Source organism: Podarcis raffonei, chromosome 6 (genome assembly GCF_027172205.1).
Source record: "Podarcis raffonei isolate rPodRaf1 chromosome 6, rPodRaf1.pri, whole genome shotgun sequence".
Lineage (NCBI taxonomy): Eukaryota > Metazoa > Chordata > Lepidosauria > Squamata > Lacertidae > Podarcis > Podarcis raffonei.
In genome coordinates, this window is record NC_070607.1 from 11,956,715 (window position 1) to 11,979,504 (window position 22,790).

The 22,790-nt window shown below is 42.0% G+C and overlaps 1 long non-coding RNA gene across 2 annotated transcripts; it reads left to right on the top strand.

Moving 5' to 3' along the window:
• The first annotated feature begins 666 nt into the window (after positions 1–666).
• On the top strand, positions 667–3,575 carry LOC128415348 (uncharacterized). Of its 2 annotated transcripts, XR_008330919.1 has the most exons (5): positions 667–1,114; positions 1,695–2,041; positions 2,258–2,710; positions 3,067–3,229; positions 3,456–3,575. It is a non-coding gene; the product is annotated as an uncharacterized LOC128415348 (long non-coding RNA). The 2 variants fall into 2 exon arrangements; XR_008330918.1 differs by having other exon boundaries at positions 669–2,041.
• The last annotated feature ends 19,215 nt before the right edge of the window (positions 3,576–22,790 follow it).

Consider the following 22,790-nt stretch of genomic DNA (forward strand, 5'->3'; position numbering starts at 1 on the left):
ACATAGATGAAATGCTCAGATTTTTAATGAACTATGTAGGACCAATTCAGTATAGTCATACCTCGGGTTACAGACGCTTCAGGTTGCGTTTTTCAGGTTATGGACCTGCCAAAACCTGGAAGTACTGGAACTTCCAGGTTTGGGGGGCTCTTGCATGCACAGAAGCGCTAAATTTCGCTTTGCGCATGCTCAGAAGCACCAAATCGCAACCCGTGCATGTTTCCTTTTTGGAAATGAGGCACAGCTGAGACCGTGGTGTCTTTCTGATATATAATTTATTTACTGTCTCACCAGAGTGGTGCATGTTCTAGTTATCTCCCGCTTGGACAACTGCAATGCGCTCTACATGGGGCTACCTTTGAAGGTAACCCGGAAACTACAACTAATCTAGAATGCGGCAGCTAGACTGGTGACTGGGAGCGGCCGCCAGGACCACATAACACCGGTCCTGAAAGACCAACATTGGCTCACAGGTTGTTTCTGAGCACAATTCAAAGTGTTGGTGCTGACCTTTGAAGCCATAAACAGCCTCAGCCCAGTATAGCTGAAGGAGCGTCTCCACCCCCATTGTTCAGCCCGGACACTGAGGTCCAGCGTCGAGGTACTTCTCGCAGTTACCTCACTGCGAGAAGTGAGGTTACAGGGAACCAGGCAGAGGGCCTTCTCAGTAGTGGCGCCCGCCCTGTGGAATGCTCTCCCATCCGATGTCAAGGAAATAATCAACTATCTGACTTTTAGAAGATATCTGAAGGCAGTCCTATTTAGGGAAGTTTTTAATGTTTGATGTTTTATTGTGTTTTTAATAGTCTGTTGGGAGCTGCCCAGAGTGGCTAGAGAATACATACATACATACATACATACATACATACATACATACATACACACACTCAAAGAGGGTCTTGTTTCTCCCATAGCCGTAGCAGTGGATTCAGACAGAAATCTACCATCATCTTCTGACCATCTCTCCAGCTTTCTTGCCTTTAACAGCCTGCAACCTAATTTTCCTTTAGATCACACCACGGGGAACCCTAACTGCCTTTGTCTTCTAACTATGAGTTGAGGAAGGGGCACAGAGCCTCCTCTTCTTGCCTTTCCTAATAGCTCATCGCTTCAGGTGATTTTCTCACAATGAAAATTGCCTGGCGTATCTTTTCACATATGCTGAATCCAGGGGTTCAATGCCTGGCACCCAGAAACTCATAACATTTAACTTCCTTGCAGCCTAAGGAAAGCTGTTTGTTTCTTAGTGGAAGACACTGGCAGAAATTGCTAATGTAGAGTAACGTCTGATAATGGATCAGTGTGGTGTCTGTTTGAAATGCAATTAGTTAAAATGCAGATTTAAAAGTGGTTATAATGTATTTGGATCCTGTATTTTTTAAAGCGCAACGCCTATCTATAGATGTAAAAGAATATAGAGTAAAGTGTTATGCTATATAGTTATGTTTAGAACTTTATAGTGTTTATAGCTTAATAGTATTATAAAGTATATAAGGTATTGTGTGTACGATACACGTAGATTTGCATATTTTAAGCAGGAACCCCAAAATACTTTTTACGATTCCTGCCCATTGCTGCATCGAGGCTGGTATATGCAACCTTGCCTACGCAATGATTTTCGGGGGTGGGACACGCGATGGAAAAGTTTGTTTAGTGAGCAGGTTGAGTCGCCGAAGTGCTTTTTCCCCTGCCAGAAAACCGTTAACTGACAACAGCTCCTGACTGGCCAGAGTTCCAAGGGAGGCAGTTGGAGTGAGAGTCTGTGTCAGAGACCCATGGGGTCTGTGAGGGAGAAATTGGAGGATGGAGTGATGGTCATGAAGAATAAGAAGGAAACATTAGTGAAGATGAGATCACTATATGTTCAACCAAGCGACCAGGGGATGGAGGCCACACCTGCTGATATGGTGTCTGTGGATCTTTCTGACACTTCCACTTGCTGAGTCACTTTGCTGAGCAACTATTTATCTATAGTTCAAAGAAAAGAGATCGTTGGTGTAAATTGTGTTTTCCGAAAAATGAAAATTTCTTCATCTTGCCTGTAAGTATATCTCTTCTTCTTTCCGCAGTCTGCTTCTTTTGCTATCCCTTAAGGTTTCGACACATAGGGAACCAGGTCATGGTTAGATTAATTTTTAAAGATTGTCCTCAGGGCCCACTTAGATTTTTTCAGGGAAATGGCTTGCAGTGCAGGGATAGAGAGTATTGAGGAAATAACTAGAATCCATTTCGTGACCTTCTTTGTTTTCTTCCCTAGATGTTCCGGTCTGCGCAGGTTGAGAGAGCTGTTGGCCTCCTGTTGCTGCTCCATAAAAATCCATCCCCTGGACTGTATGAGGGAAGAAAGCGTCATAGTAGATGGAAGGAGGATTAAATTAAGAACAATCTATGTTAGGCCAAAAGACCAGCGGATGGATGCCACCAGTTCTTCCACCAGTGGTGAGTGTTGATCTGTTAGAGACCCATGGGTTCTGTGAGGGAGAAATCGGAGGATGGAGTGATGGTCATGAAGGATAAGAAGGAAACATTAGTGAAGATGAAATCACTATATGTTCAACCAAGCGACCAGGGAATGGAGGCCACCACTGCTGATATGGATGGTGTCTGTGGATCTTTCTGACACGTCCCCCTATTTATGGATAGTTCAAAGAAAAGAGATCGTTGGTATGAATTGTGTTTTCCGAAAAATGAAAATTTCTTCATCTTGCCTGTAAGTATATCTCTTCTTCTTTCCACAGTCTGCTTCTTTTGCTATCCCTTAAGGTTTTGACACATAGGGAACCAGGTCATGATTAGATTAATTTTTAAAGATTGTCTTCAGGGCCCCCTTAGCTGCTTTGAGGGAAATGGCTTGCCTTTTCCCTTGTGGTCATCATCACAAGAAGGGGATCTCCCAGTTTTGGAGGGTCCTTTGACAAAATGGGTTCAACTGTTTGCTGTACTCTCCATGAGAGGTTTCTGAAAGTAAGTTCAGCTTCCCTGTTCCCCAAATTTAGCACAGAGACATAGAGTATCAGGAAAGTATCTAGAACCCATTTCCTGACTATTTTCCCTCTTCTTCCCTAGATTTGAGAGCTGCTGGCCTCCTGTTGCCGTTCCATGAAAATCCATCCCCTTGTCTGTTTGGAGGAAGAAAGTGTGATGGTATATGGAAGAAAGATTAAAGGAAGAACGATTTATGTAAGACCGAGAGACCAGGGGATGGATACCACCAGTGCTTCCATCAATGGTGAGTGTTGAGCTTTGTTCATGAAGAACAGAGAGGCCAGAGAGAATCTGGCTTGCCGGGGCGGGGGGAGTCAGCTCCCTGATTTAAGAAGAGTTCAGGGATAGGATGAGGAAGGGAGGAAGGTAAAATAACGTAAGCCACCTGGAGATCCTTGCAGGAAAGATCGGCTATCAACGTTATAATAGATGAAAAAATTAAGAATCTTTTTTCTTCTTTTCTCTTCCAGGCAGTGACAACAGTGAGACTAGCAGCTCCAGCACAGCTCTCTCTCCCCTCCAAGACCCAGTTCCCCCGTCCCCAAAAACTCAAATATATATATAAATAAATAGTATATATTTCCAAAACACCATGAGTCTCCAGTGTGGTCTTTCGTCACAAGGCAACAGACTTTTTAAAGAAACTGCAAAGAGTTGCTCATAGAAGTAGAACAACAATTGAAGATAGAAGACAGTTAGTTACAGACTGGTTGCAATACCTTCAAGTAAATGATGCGTTTAAAATAGATAAGAAAAATGGATTTAGTACAGAAATCTCAAGGTTTCTAAAGGAATTATTGGAAAATAATGTGAAGTTACTTTCTAAAATGTGTACATTGTTGCTAGAGTGGCAAACTAAGGGTGAAGAAGTCAAATCAGTAATGATAAAATGGGCACAAGACGTTGGGCATAATATTCAATTTTCATCTTGGGAAAAGTTATGGAGGGAAGACTTAAAAATTACAGTGTGCTGTGCGTTGAAGGAAAATTATATGAAAATGATGCATCGGTACAGTGGTACCTTGCAAGACGAAATTAATTCGTTCTGCGAGTTTTTTTGTCTTGCGAATTTTTTGTTTTGCGAAGCACGGATTCCCTGGGTATTAACGGTTTTAAGAAAAAGGAAACAAACTCGCAAGATGTTTTCGTCTTGCGAAGCAAGCCCATAGGGAAATTCGTCTTGCGAAGCAACTCAAAAAACGAAAAACTCTTTCGTCTTGCGAGTTTTTCGTCTTACGAGGCATTCGTCTTGCGAGGTACCACTGTATTAAATTACACCTGTAAAACTAGCAAAAATGTATAGAACTGATTCAAATGTTTGCTGGAAATGTAAGAAGAAAGGCACGTTCTACCACATGTGGTGGATGTGCAAGATAATTAAAACATTTTGGGAAATGATTTACAATGAGTTGAGAAAATGTTTAAATTAACATTTGTGGGGAAAAACAGAGACTTTTTTTGTTAGGGATTTTAGGTATAGAGATTCTGAGGGAGCAGAAACGACTATTCATGTACATGATGACAGCACTAAGGATACTACTGGCCCAGAGATGGAAAAAAGATAAAGTTCCATCCAGAGAGGAATGATGAACTATGCCAAAATGGCGAAACTGACCGGGAAAATCATAAACCAGGAAGAGAAAATTTTAAAGAAAGAATGGGGGAAATTTATATTGCATTTAAGAGAACACTGTTCTAAACAACCAAAAACTTTGGCAGGATTTAAGTAATGCTTGCAATTTACGAAAACTATGGAAAAATGGATTGCTATTCCATTAGCAAATTAGAGAAAATAAGTTAAGCAGATGAAAAAGAGAGGGATTGATAATGGTAACCATGGAAGGGCAGATGAAGTCAAAGGATTCAGAGAATCCTAAATGAAGGGATGAATGATGTGTTTGAATTTAAATTTGTTATGCAAAACTTAATAAAAACACATTTTTTAAAAAAAGATAAATAAACAGATAATTTTTGTGTTATTCCTTTACAAACATGCTAGTCTTTGGGGTTGCTTTTTTCCAACAGTTGTGAGCATGGGTGGAAATCCCGGCTCTCGCTGCAGGAGTCTACAGTTTGGCTCCTTCCTTTGTGGATGCTATAATAATAATAATAATAATAATAATAATAATAATAATAATAATAATAAAATTATTTATACCATGCCCATGTGGCCAGGCCTCCCCAGCCACTCTGTGCAGCTTCCAGCAGAATATTAAAATACAATAATTCATCAAATATTAAAAGCTTCTCTAAACAGGGCTGCCTTCAGATGTCTTCTAAAAGTCAGATAGTTGTTTATTTCTTTGACATTTGGTGGGAGGGCATTCCACAGGGCGGGCGCCACTACCAAGAAGGCCCTCTGCCTGGTTCCCTGTAACTTTGCTTCTCGCAGTGAGGGAACCACCAGAAGGCCCTCGGTGCTGGACCTAAGTGTCCGGGCAGAACAATGGGGGTGGAGACGCAGAGAGGAAGGGGGGAGAGCTGGTTAAAATAGAATAAGATACCATTTAGGCAATTTCTGAGAGGCAGTTGCACAGATTTGTTATTTTCACCATTACAGCGGTACCTCGGGTTACATACGGTTCAGGTTACATACGCTTCAGGTTACAGACTCCACTAACCCAGAAATATTACCTCGGGTTAAGAACCTTGCTTCAGGATGAGAACAGAAATCGTGCTCTGGCAGCCCGGCGGCAGCGGGAGGCCCCATTAGCTAAAGTGGTGCTTCAGGTTAAGAACAGTTTCAGGTTAAGAAGGACCTCCGGAACGAATTAAATACTTAACCCGAGGTACCACTGTATCTGCTTTAAAATTAGCTTTCCTTTTGCTAGCCAATATCAGCTTTGTGAAAGTAATCTAGCAGACTGCTTTTCTTGTATTCCGCCCAGGAAATGAAATACTAAACCTCAGAATATTCTCAAAAGATTCAACATGTTTTGCTGGGCATACTGTATACAAAGAACTGAACTTGCATGACCTGTTCTGGAATCTTGGATCTCTTTGAAATACAGCCCTGGAATAGATTCAGTTTTAAGCTGAAAAGCAAAGATGTTTGTTATTATTTTTCAAAAACAAAACCACAGGCTTTTTTTTTTAAAAAAATGCCTTTTAAGTTCTAACATGCAACCAAAGCAAGAAGACTTAACCGCATCACTGAAAGCTTTTCCACACTCTTTATATTTTAAGCGGTTGATTCTCAGACATATTCCAGCTAGCAGAAAACGCAAATGATGCTACTGAATTTGTTGTCTCTGATTTTGAAGAATAAAATTTTATACCACCGCACCCCCCTTCCTACGCCCCTGGCTACAGCCCACGGCTTTCAGCTGTCTGAGAAAAAGGCAAGTCTCCCTCTTCCCCTTTCTGCCTTAACTGTGCCCCCCTCAGACTGCTCCTCTTGGTTGTGTGCAGTCATGTCTAGGACACAGACAGAAGAAAAGCAATAGCTTTTATCCAGTTTTACTTTTTGCCTGTCGGGGTCCCCAGGGCCACCCCAAATAACTCACACATCACACAGAAATTTTGTTTAAGGTTTTCGGCATAATTTTGGCCGCAACTTTATTCAAATACAAAAAATGTGAGTGGTTGCTTAGGCATTTGTTGCGACTATCTGCCCCCCAGTGGGGGACAGACTGACATTCCGCACGCCTGCAAAAGTCAGAAAAGGAGAATACACTTGGGGGTAATGACGGAGCAGGGAACCTGTCCTCAGCCCTCCCCAAATGCAGCCAGGAGCTCTTGCAGTGGCCCGAGCCCCCTTGACAGAGTGGACAAGCAATAGTTAGCCCCCGATTCCTTTAACGGAATCCCTTGCAGCAGCAGCATTAGAGGGGCAGGCACAGCCAATCCATGCCCCTCAACCATCCAAACCATAAACCAGTGCCTAACCGCAAGCTTACAAGTTGTGACGATTTGCTACACAGTAGGCTAAAACCAAATGGCCCCAGCCAATCAGCCAGATGGACAAAATTCCTACCTGGCCCCTGCCCCAAAGCAGACGACCCCAAAAGAGGAAGCCCTAGCCTCGTGCAGGGAGTTTTAGTATTTCTGGCTGTCAATCAACAAATGGCAACATTAACTTCCTCCCAACAACAAGGGAAGCCCAATCACAACAGTGGCCAACGATCAATTAGCCCGCCCCACAACTTTGGAGTGTCCTGTCGGCCCCCACCGCAACACATGCTTTCCATGAAGGAGAACACACTTTGTTGTTAGTCTTAGCTCCCCCCCACCCCCCCAAGACCATCTATATTTGGAAGTTGCTTAAGCAACACAAACACCTGCAAAAGCTGTTTTGCCAGGAGCAATGGTGGTAGAGATGAGCAAGCACACAGAGCGCTCTTTACTTTTATTTTCTCTCCTGACCCCCTTTTGCAGTCTGGGCAAAATCTATACATAGCAACAGAGAAGGGAGGTTCATAATTTCTAGATGTGAAGTGGCGTTACAGAAAAATAAAAAGGACTATCACCAAAAGCACAAAAAATGTCTCCTGGAAAAGCTTGAAATGCTTTTAAAAGTCTCAATAAATCCAGTAGGACTTATTCCTGGGTACTAGTGCACAAAATGGCCGCCCCTGTCCGTTACCAACTACGTGACACAACCATGAACATCACTGTGGGTGCTTCCCTCTTGACCTCAGTGGGATCTGGATTACATCGAATATTGTATTACAACTAAGTGTGTTACTAAAACAAAATCATTTGGGTGGTTTCCCGAGAAGGGAAATGAACAAATGATGATAGCACTTCCTTCAAAACGTTATGTATACCTCTCCTCCTGTGGTATGAATTATGTGTAACGCTTTATCCACTACTATCCCTTTTTGTAGTGAGTCACTGAAAAGAAAAGAAAACTCACCTATGACTTCACATAGCGAGAAAATCCTATTGCAAAAAGAAGGGATATTTTTGTTGTTTCTCCTTAGGCATTTCCTTTAGTTTCCCCAGAAACAAGGATACAATCCAAAGTCAACTAAAGTTGTGGGTTTTTTGGTTTTTTGTTTTAAAAAGTGAGACTGTAATCTGTTTTAAATAGCATTTGAAATACATCCAGGCTGGGACTGAAAATGTGAGCATCAGTTCAAAATATAAAAGTTCAAGCTGAAGATCCCCTACTTATTGGCAAAAATGCACTGGGCATTAATAGTATGCATTACTCTTCAGCAGGGACGCGGGTGGTGCTGTGGGTTAAACCACAGAGCCTAGGACTTGCTGATCAGAAGGTTGGCGGTTCGAATCCCCGCAACGGGGTGAGCTCCCGTTGCTTGGTCCCTGCTCCTGACAACCTAGCAGTTTGAAAGCATGTCTAAGTGCAAGTAGATAAATAGGTACCTCTCCGGCGGGAAGGTAAACGGCATTTCCGTGCGCTGTTCTAGTTCTCCAGAAGCGGCTTAGTCATGCTGGCCACATGACCCGGAAGCTGTACGCCGGCTCCCTTGGCCAATAAAGCGAGATGAGCGCTGCAACTCCAGAGTCGGCCATGACTGGACCTAATGGTCAGGGGTCCCTTTACTTTTACCTTACTCTTCAGAATCTTAAAGGTTTATTGGAAATAGGCTATCAGCATGGAAGCAAAAAGTTTTTGGGTTTTTTTAACAAGTTCAGCTCCATGTTCAGAATATTTTACTAGGATTTTCACTGATGTGTGCTTCCCTTCTCAGGTACGGTCTACTATGCTTATAGCAAAATCTGGATTGGGGGGGTGTCATGCTTGTGAAGAGAAGTTCCTTAGCTCAGTCCTAACACACTGCTCATAAGCACCCAGCCTCAGAACCTAGTCTGCACCAAGAGCAGTAGGAGTCCTGGAATCACAGAGAAGCTCAGAGATTATTGGCAAGGGGTCCCCAGTTTAGATCCAGAAAAGAACTCTTCGTTCAAAAAACGGAAGGAGCTCCCTTCCACATGCACTGCTGAGCCAATCAGAGGAGTGCTGCAAGCAGCTGTCACCCATTTGGTCCACCAATCCACCGCCACCCCATCCTGCTAGTTCACCTGGTCGGCGAATCATACCTCATTTGGATGTGTCTAAACCGGGAGCTGTCTGTATTGTGTTTCTATAGTAAGGTAAAAGCTAAAGGACCCCTGGACGGTTAAGTCCAGTCCAAGGCGACTATGGGGTTGCAGCACTCATCTCGCTTTCAGGCTGAGGGAGCTGGCATTTGTCCACAGACAGCTTTCTGGGTCCTGTGGCCAGCAGGACTAAACCACTTCTGGCGCAACGGAACACCGTGAAGGAAACCAGAGCGCACGGAAATGCAGTTTACCTTGCCGGCGCAGCAGTACCTATTTATCTACTTGCACTGGCATGCTTTCAAAATTCTAGGTTGGCAGGAGATGAGACAGAGCAATGGGAGCTCAGCCCATCATGGGGATTCGAACCGCTGACCTTTTGATCAGCAAGCCCAAGAGGCTCAGTAGTTTAGACCACAGTGCCATCTTCATTCTATACTGCCTCCTCCTTTTTTTTTTTTTTGGCTCCTAAGTACCTTTATTTCTTTTTTTTATAAGATATTTATTAGAGTTTTCCATTTTATACAAACAAAGAGAAAAAAGTAAAAAGAAAAAATAATAAAAACACATAAAGTTCACAACTTATTTTTCAGTAACATATTTCCCTGACCTCCTCATACCTCCCCTTCTTGTATTCCAGTTCAAATTATTTGTCCAGCAAATCCTTATCTCATAGCATTACAGTTAAAAAACACCTTATTTTCTATCCAACATCTTAAATTATTGTGGCTTAAACTTTTACTTATATAAAAAAAAGAACCATTTTTTCATATTCTTTTATACCATTACAGCTAGAAACCACTTAATTTCAATCCAACATCATTCAACATTCATTAGTATTGCAGTATTTCTGTAAATAGTCCTTGAATTTCTTCCATTCTTCTTCTGCCGACTCTTCTCCTTGGTCGCAGATTCTGCCAGTCATTTCTGCCAATCCCATAAAGTCAATCAACTTCATCTGCCATTCTTCCAGAGTGGGTAACTCTTGCGTCTTCCAATACTTTGCGATGAGTATTCTTGCTGCTGTTGTAGCGTACATAAAGAAAGTTCTATCCTTTTTTAACACCAATTGGCCGACCATGCCCAAGAGAAAGGCCTCTGGTTTCTTCACAAAGGTATATTTAAATACCTTTTTCAATTCATTATAAATCATTTCCCAGAAAGCCTTAATCCTAGGGCACGTCCACCAAAGGTGAAAAAATGTACCTTCATTTTCTTTACATTTCCAACATTTATTATCGGGCAAATGGTAAATTTTTGCAAGCTTGACTGGGGTCATGTACCACCTGTATATCATTTTCATAATATTTTCTCTTAAGGCATTACATGCCGTAAATTTCATCCCAGTGGTCCACAACTGTTCCCAGTCAGAAACATAATGTTATGTCCAACATCTTGTGCCCATTTAATCATAGCAGATTTAACTGTCTCATCCTGAGTGTTCCATTTCAAGAGCAAGTTATACATTTTTGACAAAATCTTAGTTTTGGGTTCTAACAGTTCTGTTTCTAATTTATATACTGCCTCCTCCATGGCAGTGTATCATACACCACATACCTCAATCTGGTAATGTCTGGTTTACATGATCCTAATTAATCAAAAATAAAATTTGATACAGGTTCATCGTGAAAACACACGTTTTGGTATAATTTTTATAAACATTTTAGGGGTGCATTTAAAAAAAAACTGCAGTCTGTGACAAAGCTGTTAGTCAGCCATACCACAAGGTGGCAGCCCTGAGGCCCGTTAACCTCTGTATAGAATTTGACATTGTTCTTAAGCAACCCTTTCATGCAAGCAAGGGCATTACATACAGACCGTGCTTTGGTCGCCTGGTACAAGGAAAGTATTTTGTGCCAAGAACAGGGAGTTAAGATAAGGGCCCACCAAAAACATTCCAAAGAGGGTGATGAGATCTTTCCTTTGGTTTATGTTTGGTTTGATCAGTTGTTGGATTCAGCAAATTTACAGAGCAATCGTTTGCCTCAACTTAGGGGTGTGAATATCCAAGGAATTATGCGAGGTCTGCGTATTTATCATTGCAACCACAAGGGTCGATAATGCAATCGGAGAAGTCTTCACACACAGTCACCAAGGAAAATTTTGGGATAAACTTATCACTATAATTGATGCTGTTATCACTGAACATTGGATGAATGAGCAGCAAGTTTGGGTCAGCCCCTCTTTCATCCTTATAGGTAAAGGTAAACGGACCCCTGACCATTAGGTTCAGTCATGGTCGACTCTGGGGTTGCGGCGCTCATCTCGCTTTATTGGCTGAGGGAGCCAGCATACAGCTTCCGGGTCACGTGGCCAGCATGACTAAGCCACTTCTGGGGAACCAGAGCAGCGCATGGAAACGCCGTTTACCTTCCCGCCGGAGTGGTACCTATTTATCTACTTCCACTTTGATGTGCTTTCGAACTGCTAGGTTGTCAGGAGCAGGGACCGAGCAATGGGAGTTCACTCCGTCACAGGGAATTGAACCGCCAACCTTTTGATTGGCGAGTCCTAGGCTCTGTGGTTTAACCCACAGCGCCACCTGAGTCCCTCACAAAAACTATATAGGCAAACAAATAAAAAAGTGAGGTTGTTTACTTACTCTGCGTCCAAGGTGCTCCTTCCGCAAGTTTGGGAAGAAGTGCACACACCAATCTTACATCTATTCTTTATCTATCCTGTTACTTTTTACAAAAAGCTATGCTTTGAGAGTTTGCCCTCTCCACAAACCAGCTTTGATCAAAAACTGGAAGGTGAGAGGACAACCTAGCTGCACTTTAAGTCAGTAATGTGTACATACTTGGACAGTTCATTTGTTATAAACAGCTGATCTGAGAGGACGCATTCATCACTGCCTAATATTGGGCCATCAGACCCGACTTACTCATATTTGTGGACATTTTAGACTCTTTAAGATGACAAATTCTATACTGGTTATCCAAAAGATGGTGGCTTTTACTAAATCACATTTTTATTTGCTTAAATTTGCAGCTCTGAGCTGGGATAGTGTGTCACATTTTGGCCCAATGGCGGGTGTGTGTGTGTGTGTGTGTGTGTGTGAAACTTACCACATGCAAAGAAATTCATATGTGCCTTAAAAAAACCTTTCATCAGCACTGCTTATAAGGGAATAGGGAATAGAATTGGAGCAGCAAAGCTTGTTCAGGGATGCTCCCATCTATTACATTGATGTATAAGGATGAAAGGGGATGGTAATGTCCTTGAAGTCCCTTCTCTAGACAATCAATGTAGAGGACCTGCTTCATTTTTCATCTGTTTGGGTCTTCCTTGCTGCATGTGTTTTCTCTAGACTTGGAGTAGAGAAAGAACTGCCTGATTTGCTTTGAAGGGACTTTGTGGCTCACTCTGAAGCTGTTGTTTGTTTTGTTTTTCTGTTCCCTGTTAGAGATGTGATCATTGCCCAGAGAAAATAAATCGAGCAATCCAAGGTTTTGTTGCCCAGTATACAACCTACAGGGACAGCGGGTGGCGCTGTGGTCTAAACCAGAGAGCCTAGGGCTTGCTGATCAGAAGGTTGGCTGTTCGAATCCCCGTGACAGAGTGAGCTCCTGTTGTTCGGTCCCAGCTCCTGCCCACCTAGCAGTTAGAAAGCACATCAAAGTACAAATAGATAAATAGGTACTGCTCCAGCGGGAAGGTAAATGGCGTTTCCGTGCGCTGCTCTGGTTCGCCAGAAGCGGCTTAGTCATGCTGGCCACATGACCCGGAAGCTGTACGCCGGCTCCCTCAGCCAATAAAGCGAGATAAGCGCCACAACCCCAGAGTCAGCAAGCAGGAAGGGATATCCACATTATTTGTTGTGCTTTCTATAACACTTCCCCTTTATCTGAACCACGATTCTTGTGCAGCATGCAGCCACCCACAAAAACCACAATTTGGAACAACATGTTCATGTAAAACAAAGTGTTTGTTCTGCTCCATTAAAGCACTGCCAATGTGAAGGGAGATCCAGTGTTTTGGTTCCTCGTTAGAGGAAACGAAACATGTGTACTGTGTAGATCTTTCTTTTTTAAAAAAACATCCTTCCTCCCAATAGCTCAGGTCAGCAGGTTTTTGGGTGTCTTTTACAGAAACAAACCTTTCCATGACTGACTGCTATTTTATAATGTTTTTTTTTAATTATATTTTATTAATTTTCCATACATTTATACCACATTAACAATTTGCATTAAACTTTTCGGTTTTTTGACTTCCTTCGGCTTCTCTGCCAATCATTCAAATTCTGATTTTTTTAAATACACATTTCCAAATTTTAATATTGCCTTTATACCTTCCCCCCTCTTATATTTTGCTTTTTTACAATATTTCTTATTCTGTTACAGAGCTTATTTAAATGCCACTAACGTTATTCCGTTATCACTTATACATTCCCAGTATTCTACTAATTTTCTCCAGTCCTTGATGAATTTTTGATCTCGTTGATATCTAATCTTCCCAGTCAGTTTATCAAGTTCTGCATAGTCCATCCCTATTTTATAATGTTTTGTGTGGCCATTGTCGCTCACCCAGACGTTAGGTGCTTTTTAAAAAAATCCCCAGTTATGCATTTGAGGTGGGGAGGTAGCAGTTGACTTTCCAGGCAGGTCTGTGTCATTCCTGTGCAGCGAGAGTTTATTCTGAATAGATCCGTCACTACCTGCAAACTGATTCTGTGCAATTTTACTCAGCAGTAAGTCCCGGTTTGTTCAAAGGTGCTGACTCCATGAAGAGAGCGATCCTATCCTAACAGGACCAGGAGGGAGCTGCTGGAATGAACAGCCAAACCAGGGGAGAAGTGAGGGCAGAGTAGATTTCTTGTGCATTCCTGAATTTTTTCACAGGCTTTTGTTTGTTTTGTTTGCTTCTTTTAATCGTTATTCTCCAATTGTTTGTCATGGGGGGGGGGAATGATATTTTCTATGGAAATTTCTGGTCGCCTGGCATGCCACCCGTCAGTTTGTCTTTCTTTTTGCTTAGGAAGGCTTTCTTTAAGGTGTAACGCAGAAATTTATGAAATACCAGCTTTATATCAGCTGAAATTGGGTTTTGTTTTTGCTTTTTAAGTTTGTAGAATTTGTAGAATTGATTTTATTGACTCCCAGTACGTTTCCGAGCACAATTCAAAGTGTTGGTGCTGACCTTTAAAGCCCTAAACGGCCTTGTCCCAGTATACCTGAAGGAGCGTCTCCACACTCATCGTTCTGTCTGGATACTGAGGTCCAGCTCCGAGGGCCTCCTGGCGGTTCCCTCGCTGTGAGAAGTGAAGCTACAGGGAACCAGGCAGAGGGCCTTCTCGGTAGTGGCACCTGCCCTGTGGAGTGCCCTCCCATCAGATGTCAAAGAAATAAACAACTATCTGACATTTAGAAGACAACTGAAGGCAGCCCTGTTTAGGGAAGTTTTTAATGTCTGATATTTTAATGTATTTTTAATCTTTTGTTAGAAGCCGCCATAAATGGCTGGGGAAACCCAGCCAGATGGGAGGGGTATAAATAAGTTGTTGTTGTTGTTCATTGTTTTTAGAACTTGTGTTCTGTACTCAGAAACAAACTGGGAAACAGCACAGGTAATAAAGAATCAATGTTGTTTATATCCTGAGCTTAGTTTCAGAAAGTTGCTGCATCCAGCTGAAGTTTCATAAATTCAGCCCTCCCTCTCAGTGCATTGCAGCAATCAGGTTACCAGAGCATGCAAGAAAACAGCCAAACCTCTGAATGTGAATTTGCATTTATTAAGCATTCGTCTTGATTTGTTTGTGCAATGTATTCAGGGAGGTTGTACAACACTGACTCTTGACTGGGCTTTCATTCTGATTTATTTCCAAGGATGTTATAGGATGTTGAAACAGGCAGTTGTTATTCCACACTTCCCACTGCGTTTCCAAAAAGGCCTATTTGTTTTGAAAATGGGTTTGTTGCGCAAAAGCACCAAAACCACTTCAACTGCACAAGCTGAATTTGTTTGTGCTTGAATCCAACCTGCAAAATAGCAACAGCCTATCTGACTGGAGCTTTAACTTGTCATGAACATCTTTGCCTTATCAGGATGGTAGCAATCTTCTCCATTCAGTTCACGATTGATCTCTGGCAGGTCATTCACCCACACAATTGCACAATTGCATAACCTCAGGCTATCCCGAGGCTAAAGAAAAGGCAAAATGAAACTGGGTGTCATCAGACAGAGATGACAGCATGCTCCAAAACTTTGAAGTATGGATAAAAAAAGACAGAGGAGTGGAAACCACTTGTGGTAGCCCCAAAATGGAGAACGAGCAAGGTCCCAACTAAAGAAGAATGGCAACTTAAGCTGACGGAATAGGCTCAACTTGCAGACTTAACATACAGCATAAGAGAACTAGAAGAACGTATGTTTAGAGAAGACTGGAAAATGTTTCTTGAATATATGGGGGGAAATTGTGTACACTTGAAAACGTTGGCAGCATTAAGATAAATTCAACAGTGTAAATAAGTTTTGATGAATGTAATAATGGATTACTGAATGGTGTAGTTTATGTAAAAATATGCAGGGATTTATGATATGCAAAATGAACCATGGAAAGAGAAGAAAGGAAATCATTGATATTTTATGGATGTTTAAATGAGTATTTTAAGTTGTAAAACAGAAATTTATATATATATATAATTATTTTCTGTATTACAATTTAGAATACTCATTTAAACATCCTTAAAATATCAATGATTTCCTTGATTCTAAATTCTAAAACATAAAATTATATATATAATATATATATGTGTGTGTGTGTATCTATGTATCTATCTATCTATATTCTGTTTTACCATTTAGAATACTCATTTAAACATGTGTGTGTGTGTGTATGTGAACCCACTTGTGGTGGAACTATATTGCCTATTTGCAATATAGCAAGCAAATTCTTGTCTTCTACTACCTCCAAAGTTGAAACTAAGAGGGTTACTGTATGTGGGTTTGAGGCTACCTGGTTAAACTAGTTTCATTTTACAGTGGGTGATGTTCCATCTCACTGCGAAAGAATTGAAAGCCACACATGACTCTGATTAGATTTGTCTGTCATACATGACCCGTTCCCTTGGAATTTTAAGTACTTGTTGCTTATTGTTCAAGAAAGCTGATAGTGGTTGGCTGCATGTTAGAGATTCAAATAGGACAGAAGAGATAGAAGGAACACTCACCTCCGTATAAGGGAAAGCCACAATAGCAGTCCATTGCCTAATTTTGCTTTGGGTCTTCTGCTTACATCACTCTCTGTTTTGTGACAAAGGAGTAAACAAAGGAACATCATCATGAGTTGTCATTGAATAAAAGGTCAAAGAAAGGCTGGAAACACTAACCATTTAAGGTCACACTGATTTATATTTTTAGTAACCACCAAATTCAAAACTCTTTTTTTTTTTTTAACCAAGATTCTAGAATTCAAAGGATCTCACAACTTTGAAATTTGCCTAAATTTTCAAACATGAAATGTAAATGGAGGATTTTACTTCAATATTAGGAATTTGATTTTTGATTGGTCATTATGGTTTTTTTTTTTTTTTTGGCTAGTATCAAATGAAAAATGCCATAACAGAAGGCAGCCGTGTTTAAGGAAGTTTTAAAATGTTTGATATTTTATCACTTTTTTATTCTATTGGGAGCCACCCAGAATGGCTGGGGAAACACAGCCAGATGGGCAGGGTATAAATAAATATATTATATTATATTATATTATATTATATTATATTATATTATATTATATTATAATATTGGGCTTTAAATGCTGTTGCATGGAAACAATCAAATGATGTGCACTGCTAAATACTATTTGATGCCAGCTTATCTGCCCTTAAATACTAAATACCATTGCATGCCAACTGATAAATAAATAAAAGTAGTGAATGCTCAGAGTACTTGATATAAAAATCTGTGATAGTGAATTTGGAGGGGAGATTCACCTCAACTCTACTCCTGACGTGTATGGGCCAAGCAAGAAGTGTGTGCTTTTATAGTGAAATAGGCCGGCTACTTTTATATCAGACTACTGGGGAGTGCCTGGCACTGCCCAGAATTTGTAGAAACTAAAAAAGAAAAAAAATAATGTGATTTTTTTTCAATAGTGCAATTTGTTATTTTGGACCTGCGACACCAAAAATGGATGAAGCCATTCCAAAGTCACATTTCGGTCTGCTATCTTGAATCACAATGGCACCCGGCACCCAAACCTCAATGAAAACAGCCACTCCGACCCCAAGAAACCTCAAGCTGAGTTTGGAAAGCATGTTCTCCTTCACGGAGAGCACATGTTGCGGTGGGGGCCGCCAGGACACTCCAAAGTTGGGGGTGGGCTAATTGATCGTTGGCCACTGATGCGATTGGGGCTTCCCTTGTTGTTGGGATGAAGTTAATGTTGCCATTTGTTGATTGACAGCCAGAAATAGTAAAACTCCTTGCACGAGGCTAGGGCTTCCTCTTTTCGCACGTGCATCAGATTGCCCGTCCCTCCCTCCCTAGAATAGGGTTGTTCACTTTGACCTTGCTATGCCTGTCCTGGGGTCGTCTGCTCTTGGGGCAGGGGCCAGGTAGGAATTTTGTCCATCTGGCTGATTGGCTGGGGCCATTTGGTTTTTGCCTACTGCGTAGCAAATCGTCACAACTTATAAGGTTCACGGTTAGGCATTGGTTTATGGTTTGGTTGGTTGAGGGGCATGGATTGGCTGTGCCTGCCCCTCTAATGCTGCTGCTGCAAGGGATTCCGTTAAAGGAATCAGGGGCTAACTATTGCTTGTCCACTCTGTCAAGGGGGCTCGGGCCATAGCAATGAGCTCCTGGTTGCATTTGGGGTTAGGGCAGGTTCCCTGCTCCGCGTAACCCCCAAGTGTACTCCCCCATTCTGACTTTCGCATCGTGCGGAATGTCAGTCTGTCCCCCATGGTGGGGGCAGATAGTCGCAACCAATGCCTACGCAACCACTCACAAATTTGTATTTTAATAAAGTTGTGGCCAAAATTATGCCAAAAATCTTAAACAAAAATTTCTGTGTGATGTGTGAGTTATTGGGGTGGACCTGGGGACCTCGACATGCAAACACTATCTCAAGAGGCAGTCAAACCTACTGTGTGCCAATAAAGTCACACCAAAGTTGCATTTCAGAGTACCATCTGGATTCAAACTGGCACCCAGCGTCTGAGTGGGGGCAAAGTCTGCTGCCCCACCTTGGGAACTCTTGTGGTGAGTTGTTTTTTTTAATCTTATCTCAAGAGATGGTTGAACCTATGCAAAACAAAAAAACCAAGGTTATGCCAAAGTCTGGCATTCCAATCCAAAAAGAGATTTCTCTCTTTCTCTGTATCCTCAGAGAAGGAAATCTGATGTTGTCTATAGGATGCCCTCCTAGGGACCATAAGGTAAAAAGATAAAGGTAAAGGACCCCTGGATGGTTAAGTCCAGTCAAAGGCAACTATGGGGTTGCGGCGCTCATCTCGCTTTCAGGCTGAGGGAGCTGGCATTTGTCCACAGCCGGTGTTTGTCCACAGACAGTTTTCTAGGTCATGTGGCCAGCAGGACTAAACTGCTTCTGGTTCAGAGAGGACCATGACAAGTGCCAGAGCGTCTGGAAACGCCGTTTACCTTCCCACCACAGCAATACCTATTTATCTACTTGCACTGGCGTGCTTTCGAACTGCTAGGTTGGCAGGAGCAGTGACAGAGCAATGGGAGCTCACTCCGTTGAGGGGATTTGAACTGCAGACCTTCCGATCGGCAAGCCCAAGAGGCTCCGTGGTTTAGACCACAGAGCCATAAGATAATAATAATAATAATAATTTTTATTTATACCCTGCCCTCCCCAGCCAAGGCTGGGCTCAGAGCAGCTTGCAAGCAATAATAAAAACAAGTTGGCAGCTTAATAGTTAATTTCTGTATGCCGTATTATTGCTTCCAAAAACAACATAGGCAGACAAAATCATAATGAAAAGCATATATAAATGGAAGTGTCAGTCCTGCCAGTAACTATGTAATAGTCAAATTTCCTGGGATAGTATTACAGTAATGGTTTTCAGTTGATATCTCCTCCCTCCCCATATTAACATAATTTTCCTGCTGATATAAAATGTGACCAATTTTGCTGCCGCGATGTGTGAAATATGTCAACCATTTGCTTGTTGATCTCATTTGTGTCTTTAGATATAATAAAAAAACCAGCTTCCATTCCAGCAGCAGCTGGAGCTGTAATTAGTATATTCCAAATCTCCCTGAACACGGTTGTAAAGTAATCCATAAATAGCAAGCCTGGTGATTATATCTTTATTAGAAATGCCTCCAGAGAATTTGTTGAATCTGGCAAGGCACGTCCAAGGAATGCAAAATAAACAAAGCAAAAAACAAAATACTACTGCACCAATAAAAATGGCCTGACTGATTTGCTCTAATTGCTTTCATAGAAGCCAATTTTTTTTGAACGCAGGTGGCGCTGTGGGTAAAACCTCAGCGCCTAGGCCTTGCCGATCGTATGGTCGGCGGATCGAATCCCCGCGGTGGGGTGAGCTCCCGTCGTTCGGTCCCAGCTCCTAGCAGTTCGAAAGCACACTTAAGTGCAAGTAGATAAATAGGTACCGCTTTATAGCAGGAAGGTAAACGGCGTTTCCGTGTGCTGCGCTGGTGCTGGCTCGCCAGAGCAGCTTCGTCATGCTGGCCACGTGACCCAGAAGTGTCTCTGGACAGCGCTGGCCCCCGGCCTCTTAAATGAGATGGGCGCACAACCCGAGAGTCAGACACGACTGGCCCGTACGGGCAGGGGTACCTTTACCTTTACCTTTAGGAAGTATTATTAGAACACCTCAAGGAAGGAATGCTTTTTACCCACACCTATTTTTTATGGCCAAGACCCAAACCTGCTTCAGTTTCACTTCTTTATGTTCTCTTTGGGTTATCATTTATCAATATCCAGTCAATATTAAACATTCCAAACTTGCTGCCCACTCTGGAAGAATGGCAGATGAAGATGATCGACTGTATGGGATTGGCAGAAATGACTGGCAGAATCCATGACCAGGGAGAAGAGTCGGCGGAAGAAGATTGGAAGAAATTTAAGGACTATTTACAGAAATATTGTAAAATTAAAGAATGTTGAAAGATGTTGGATTGAAATTAAGGGGTTTCCAGCTGTAATGTTTTGAGATAAGGATTTGCTGAGTAAATAATTTGAATTGGAATACAAGAAGGGGAGGTATGAGGAGGTCAGGGAAATATGTCATAGAAAATTAAGTATTGAGAACTGTATGTGTTTTTTTTCTTCTTTCTTTTTGTTTGTATAAAATTGGAAACTTAATAAATATCTTTATTAAAAAAACAACATTCCAAACTCAGTTGCGTTTCAAAGATATCAGCTTTGCGTGGATGATGCTAATGGTTTGAAGAATTTAGATGACAATCCTAAAGTTTGCTGTGGTGTGTGTGTGTCTCTGTGTGTGTTAAAGCAATTTCACCCATCATTTCCAGTACCCTGCTGGGTGCTAAACAGGTGAAGGAATGCTCTTGCTTTCTTCCATCTTTCTCTCGCTTTCTAAAAACACAATTTTCCTACCATTGTTCCCAAACCGAATGAAACAAACAGATGTCAGGGGCTGGACTGAGGAGAAATGGTGGCAACCGGCCAGTGCCGGATTTAGGTATAAGCTAAACAAGCTATAACTTAGGGCCCCCTCTCTTGGGTCCCCCAAATTTTTTTAAAGAAAAAATAACATTTCCAAAATATAAGATGAAAAACAAATAAAATAAAACCTACAAATAGCAACAGTGTGTTGTGTCGCGAATGGCGAATGGCTTTAGATACCTATCAGGAACATAAATTACCATATAGCAAAATTCAACACAAAAAACAGCAACAATTTGTCGTTGACAAAGGACAGCTGGAGATATAAAAGGCCCCATTACCTTCACTAGCTTAGGGCATCATCAAACCTAAATCCGGCCCTGGAACCGGCCCCCTTCTTCCTGCACCTTCCAGAGAAGAGGAGGACAGTATAGATTTAGAATAGTGGTTTGCAGAAGGTAATAGTCCAGAGGCTGCAGAGGGGAGAAACCGGGAAATATTGGGAGGGGAAGAAGCACTGGGGAGAGACAGCTAACAGTGTCTCTTGAAAGCATTCTTGAACACCCTCCCTCCCAGAGCCAAGCATGCCTTGAGAGTACAGTGGTACCTCGGGTTAAGTACTTAATTCATTCCGGAGGTCTGTTCTTAACCTGAAACTGTTCTCAATCTGAAGCACCACTTTAGCTAATGGGGCCTCCGGCTGCTGCCGCGCCGCCGGAGCACGATTTCTGTTCTCATCCTGAAGCAAAGTTCTTAACCCGAGGTACTATTTCTGGGTTAGCAGAGTCTGTAACCTGAAGCGTATGTAACCTGAAGCGTATGCAACCCGAGGTACCACTGTAATAGAACAAAAAACTCAGAGGCAGAAAGTGTCTTCCACTGCCTCCCGCAGTTTGGTCAAACTCATGCTGGTAGCTTCGAGAACACTGTCCAACCATCTCGTCCTCTGTCGTCCCCTCAATTTGGCAGACCTTTGCAGGTCTTAAACTAGAAAGTTTCTTTCGGCCACTAATATTTGTAGAAAGGAAGGCAGGAAAATATACATATTTTTCAGACTTGCTCACAATAGAGTACTCACTTTCTATTTATTTTGAAAAAGTGCTTTTCCTATCCTTTACTTCTATGACAGCAATGTTAGGCAAGCATGGGTGGATCTCCAAATATTTTCTCTACAAAGGAGATGGCCTTCAGCTGCTGTATTTTATGGCAAAGCAAAAGGAACATCACCATTTGCATACATTTTAATGTCTGGGATTACTATATGTTTACAGTTGTAAAAGTCATTTCAATTATCCACCAGTGAACAAGTACTGGTATTTGAGACGAAAGGGAAAATATTTCTCAGATGGTTCCTGGTGAACATTTGCTCTAAAATTGTTTCCAGTGTGTGTGGGTGACTTTATCTATGCAAACATAGATATAATCCCCTCTCTTCCCTGCCAAACGTTGTAGGTCATGGAGCCTTTGCTTCACTTCTGCTCTGTAGCCAGACACCTGGCTGCACCTTTAGGGTAAACTTTCACTAAGCTTGTGTTTTAATTCATGTTCCCTGCTTTGGGAATAATTGGAAAACACGTTATACATATAGCCTGAAAAACTACCCTGCACAGAAATGAATGTGGCTCAATTGTACAGCACATGTTTAACTCAGTTGGTTAGAGCGTGATGTTGATAATGTCTTGAGCTCATCCTACACTCGAGTAGGACCCTGGCAGAGACACATGCCCGACTGGCATGTTCTCTCCCTCCTGGTCGATTGTTCGGGAGCTTCAAAAGCTTTCTTCCGCCCGAACATCACAGCGACTGATGCCAACAGACGTCGGCACACTTAGGGATCCGCAGAGTTTGTGCAGCTTGCGTAACAGCCCTCAGCAACTCAGCCTTTTGGCTAATCTACTTTATTTACATATAAACACACACGGAGCACTGCAACATGGCTCCCTCTCTCTCTAGCATCAGACAGCAAAGAGAAAAAGAACAAAGGACAATAGTCCCATTTCACAGAACACAGTAACACACACATCCTGTCTCCGTCACTTCCCACTCTGTGGAGTCAAAACATATACCGTCATGTGATAGACAACAATCCCATGACTGCAATCATGGAGCAGGAATTCTAACAGATAATGCCAAGGTTGCAGGTTCAATCCGTGTATGGGACAGCTGTATATTCCAACACTGCAAGGAGTTGGAATATATGAACCTCAGGGTCTTTTCCAACTCTACAATTCTA